Source organism: Balaenoptera musculus, chromosome 5 (genome assembly GCF_009873245.2).
Source record: "Balaenoptera musculus isolate JJ_BM4_2016_0621 chromosome 5, mBalMus1.pri.v3, whole genome shotgun sequence".
NCBI classification, from domain to species: domain Eukaryota; kingdom Metazoa; phylum Chordata; class Mammalia; order Artiodactyla; family Balaenopteridae; genus Balaenoptera; species Balaenoptera musculus.
The window spans coordinates 48,905,520-48,910,940 of NC_045789.1; the positions used below are offsets into that span (position 1 = coordinate 48,905,520).

A 5,421-nucleotide genomic window follows, 5' to 3' on the forward strand; every position below is an offset into this window, starting at 1 on the left:
AATAGTGGGGTGTCCATGTTATCAGTGGGTGATGAGGAAAGTTCTGACTCTCCACTAGGAGATACCTCTGATACCACCCCTGAGGGGAAGATGGGGATAGCTCATTACTGCCAAGTGGAGATGGAAGTTCTGACTCATCCCATGGTCCCCACTGACACATTGGGGGAGAGGGCTTGTTATTGCCTGGCTCTCTGTTGGATTTCTGCCCCTGGTGGTTGTGTTGGGGTGCCTCATTACATCCTTGCAAGAGTGGAAAACTAGACTTCCCACTTTACTTTTTCTATCATGGATAGTGCTGGGACCACAGTATTTTTGGTGTTTGGCTGGACTAGAGTAGTCATTGTCTGAAAGTTTTCTGTCTTACTAGATTACTCCTTTCCTGGTCCTTTGGCTAGAGTGAGCAAGCTTTTATTTTAATTTTATTTATTGATTCATTTGTCAGGACTCATTGGTATTTTCAGGTTGCCATCTTCTTCAGCTCCGAGTCTGGAGCTGAAGAAAACCCATGGAATTCACCACTGTGTCATTCTTTAGGTCATGAGGTCCCTAGCTGGTCTGCCTTCTCTCTACGTTTCAGAGTTTTCTTACATTAGTTTTATATCTAATATCCAGGATTTTTAGTCATACTTAGTGGGAAGAATAGAGAAAATCCAGAAGTGGAGGACCAGGGTGGGTTTTAACATTTCCATTTTACAGAAGAAAGAGCTGATGTTAAAAGATGTTAATGAATATGTTTAAGGTCACACAGAAAGTGAGAGATAGAGCAGGATCAAACCTAGGCTGTGAAGTCCTGAATGTCAGAGTTGAGGAGCCATCCTTTTCTAGTACCTTTTCCAATATTTGAATCCTCTCTCTAATGTCCCTATCAAGTGGTCAACATTGAAGCCATGCAAGAAAGTTCTGTGACTCCTAATTTCCTGCTGCTTGCACCAAAACATGGTCCCTCGTTGGGCAGCATAAATCTCAATTTATTGTATGGGATAACATGTCCTGTTATTTGATATTTCCATAATTCCTACTCCTGTGCAAGGCACAATGTTGATGACCAGCAGCTACCAAGGCTTGACCTTGGTATTAAAGCCCAGCCTGGATAACTATAGGCAAACACTGTCTGAGATGTATGAGAAAGAATGGTCAACTTCACCTTTTCTTTTATATCCATCTCTCCACAATTCACTAGTCTTCTCCAGTGTAGAGGATAATGGTGATGCTCTGCTCAGATCCCCTTGGATACCATTTTACTATTTTTGTGCACCACCTGGGTTTTCTGTGCTTTCCAAAGACAGCATTTATAGCCTTTCTCTGGACTCACTGGCTCCCAGAGCCTGGTTTTCCTAAAAGGCAGAAAGCTGAAAGTACATGGGAATTATGTCCCCTGGGCTGACCCATTTGGGAGCAGGCAACTATATGGTGTAACTTATATTCTGACTTCCTCCCTGAGAACAGGCTGAAGCTGCTCTCTGTGGGGATTGTGCCTGGAGTGATATTGCTGCTTGGCTTCCCCCCCTTTTCCCATCCCACCCCTGCTTCCTCCCTCATTTCCCTTTGTAGCACTTCTTTAATAAATCACACAAATCCTCTTTTCAGAGTCTGCATCTGGGGAACCTGACCAAAACAACCATCAAAGAAGTTTCAATGTGGATGCTTGTTTATCTGTAACGTGAGGGTGTGTAGCATAGTTACTGTGGTCACTACTGAGGAGGAATAGGGAGGAGTCATGGCCAAGTTGCCTTGATCTTGTCGTTATGGAGACAGACGTGCCGGGCTTCATCACAGGGCTGCTTTCCTCCAGGTATGATGTTGCTGTGGAAACACAGAGCCTGAAGCCTCAAAGAACACTCTGTTCCAATCCCAGCTGCTTTATCCATCTGCTTTGTGTCTCATTAGCAGACGGAGCCTAGCGAGACAGGAGGCTTTGACCACATCTCTGTTCAACCCAGTTCTCTAGAGAAGGCCCCACCCCTGGACTTTCTCCTGGGTGAGTGGGAATCTTGGGGTATTTTTGGGTAATATTTGCTAAATTAGATGGAGACAAAATCTTGTTGTGCTGCATGGTTTTCAAAATGACTGCTGGGAATCTCACTTACTGCATATTTATTTCAATCTAAGTTCACGTGGATCCATCTTAGACTCAGTCTTATTTTCAGCTTGTAGATTCTTTCAGCATTAACCTTCCTGTTCCCAGAAATGAGAATAATTATGCTAACTCATGGTTAATGTTTCCTATGGTCAAGAAAGCAAAATTTTAAGCAGAGTAGTTATGGGATGAGTTATCTTTCCATGGTGATGGCACTGATGCTGGAATCTGACCACAGGTACCAATGTGGCCCAAGGCTATCTCCCCAATGGTTGACAGTGGTTCTCAATTACGCTGCAATGTAGAGATACAACCTCATGGTTAAGAGCATGGGCTTTGGTGTTAGATGGTGTCTTAGTGTGAGCAGCAACTATAACAAAATAACAGACGGGGTGGCTTATATTACAAACATTTATTTCTCATAGTCCGGAGGCTGGCAAGTCCAAGATCAAGGTGTTAGCAGATTTAGTGTCTGATTAGAGCCTTAGTTCTGGTTTGCAGATGGCTGGCTTCTTGCTGTGTTCTCACATGGGGGAGAGAGAGGGGACTCTGGGCTCTTCCTCTTCTTATGAGGGCACTAATCCCATCATGAGTACTCTACCCACATGACCTCATCTAAACCTGATTATCCGCCAGAGGCCCCACCTCCAAATACCATCATATTGGGGATTAGGGCTTCAATATATGAATTTTAGGGGGGGGACACAACATTCAGTTTGTAGCAGATGGTTTTAGGTTGACTCGAGTTAAGGAGAGAGTCATGAAAAAGAGATCTCTTTTATTGTAAAAAGTTATTTATTTGTCATTTAGAAATGGCAATGACTGCTACTTTTCATTGTTTTTGTTACTATTGTTGAAATCAAACTTTGCCAACTAATTAAAATTTCTAAAGTTAATTCCTGACATTTTATTGCCTGCATCTCTTAAAGGCATCAGCTAGATCTGAGAGTCAAGATTAATTTTCAGAGAAAAACATCAATATCAGTTAGGGTTCAGGCAGGTAAACAAATCATTCCAGGTATTTCAAACAGAACAATACTTAATATGGGGAATAAACTGCCTACAGAAATCATTGAGAAGAAGCCAAAGTCAAGAGGACAACCACAGTTATAGTCTATCCAAGGGGCCAGAGAGATTCTGATGCCTCCCAGAGGCCCGGAACTGATAGGAAACTACTGCTAGCCTCATAGCTTCTCTGCAGCCCTAAGGGGGTGAATTTCAAGGGAACATGGAAGCTATTATTAAAACCCCCCATTTATGAAGCCCACGTATCTGCTAAAGCTAGCAGAAGGAGAAGAGTAATTCTATCCCCTTTCTGCCTTCTATGTCTTGCATGAGTGTATCTCACTGTTGTGGGATAAACCATAACCCTGCTGGCAACTGAGTTTGTGACATTTAGTTCTCAGGCTTTCTGCCCTTGTGATATAAGGGAGAACAGAGAAGGAAATGGAAGAGTGTGCAGGTCCAATAGGCAATATCTGGTTATTGTTCATTTTATATGCCTAGTCCCCAGCATCCTAGTTTTATTTCTCAGCACATATAATTGTGAATGGGATTCTGATGTTTGTGAACTGGATGTTTCTAATTAGGCTGCTGTAATTATGCTTTTGCCCTTGTGTGGCTCTTTATATCCAATAGAGAAAATTCATGATTATAAACACAATGGATTGTTTGATTTTTAGGTCAACTAAAAGTCAGCCTGTATTTAGTTAAAGCCGAGGACCTGAGACTCAACGATTACACTACCATTAACTATCTGGGATGGTAGGATAACAACAGCAATCGTGATAATGATGATAATGATAGCTACTGCTTGTCTTTACTTTTGGCCCCTGTTCTAAGTGCTTTACATCTACTAACTCATCGCTCCTCACCAGTCATATGTGGCACTATTCCCGTTTTACAGATGGAAGCACTGAAATATCAAGAGGTTAAATAAATTTCCCAATTTCATACAGCAGAACCAGGATTTGAATCTCAAACTCGCTCTTAAACACTACAAAACACACAGAAATTCTAACAGTCATACACGATTTTTATTCATTTGTTACTTTATTCTAAATTATTTTATTGGGTTCCACCGAAGTGTAAGTTTTCTCTGACTCTCCCTTCTGTTTACTCTTGTATTTTATGATAAAATTAGTGGTTAAAGTTTATTGAGAGCTTTCTGTGCTAAAGGATTTGCAGGCAATATATCATTTAATATGCAAAACAGCTTTATGAGGTCTGGAGAGGGTAAGCAATCATTTCAGCATCACACAGCAAGGAAATGGCAGAGCTTGGATTCAACCTCTAACTTTGCACTGACTGGCCAATTCAGTAGCTACCAGCTAAATGCCACAACTGAGCACTTGAAGTGTGGTTAGCCTGAATTATGATGTGCTGTAAGTGTAAAATGTCTGCCAGATTTCAAAGACTTTTCACACTGTGGTGCATCTGGGAGATGCTGTGGTGTGAAATAAGACTTAAAACCTCATTTCCAGCCTCAATCTCTTCTTAGGAGTTCATCTAAAAGTTACTGAGCCATGTTGACTACTGTGATTGGAGAAGACTTTATTGAGTGCCAGGGACTTGAGTTGGAGGTGGAGTGGGTTTGGGGGGTGGGACTCGAAGGATAGGATACATTGCATTTGTTAGAAATGCCAACAGCATTTTGGGGTTTAGGAAGCAGATCAATCTTGCTGGAGTGATGTGTTGTAGCTGAATCTTATTTGCTACAAATCACTCACCCTGATTTTTGCCAAAAGGGGGTGTTTATTGGATGGATGCAAGATTGTCTCCTACAACACAGGAAGGTAGTACGGCTGGGTCTTAGGTGGGACTGAAACCAGGGCTTTGAAACCTGCCAGGAACAAAGGAAGCCACTCTTTCTTTTTTCCTGGAGTTGCCTAGTCTAGCAACTCAGTTTCTCTCTCTGCTTTGTTGCCCCTTTTCTCTGTTGACCCGCTTTTTCTGCTTCCCAGCATATGATGGAGAACGCTTGACTGGGTCCCTGTCAAAATTAGTTAGGTGGCTTCCCTGGTGGCGCAGTGGTTAAGAATCTCCCTGCTGAGGCAAGGGACGTGGGTTCGAGCCCTGGTCCAGGAAGATCCCACATGCCACGGAGCAACTAAACCTGTGCACCAGAACTACTGAGCCTGCGCTCTAGAGCCTGCGAGCCACAACAATCGAAGCCCGTGCTCCTAGAGCCCGTGCTCCACAACAAGAGAAGCCACCGTCATGAGAAGCCCACGCACTGCAACCAAGAGTAGCCCCCTGCTCGCCAGAGAAAGCCCGCGCACAGCAAGAAAGACCCAACGCAGCCAAAAATAAATAAATTAAATAAATAAATTAAAAGAAAATTA

At 42.8% G+C, this 5,421-nt stretch overlaps 1 long non-coding RNA gene across 1 annotated transcript; it reads left to right on the plus strand.

Moving 5' to 3' along the window:
* The first annotated feature begins 1,591 nt into the window (after positions 1 to 1,591).
* On the plus strand, positions 1,592 to 5,114 carry LOC118896045. The gene is made up of 3 exons (XR_005020074.1): positions 1,592 to 1,792; positions 1,888 to 1,978; positions 5,041 to 5,114. It is a non-coding gene; the product is annotated as an uncharacterized LOC118896045 (long non-coding RNA).
* The last annotated feature ends 307 nt before the right edge of the window (positions 5,115 to 5,421 follow it).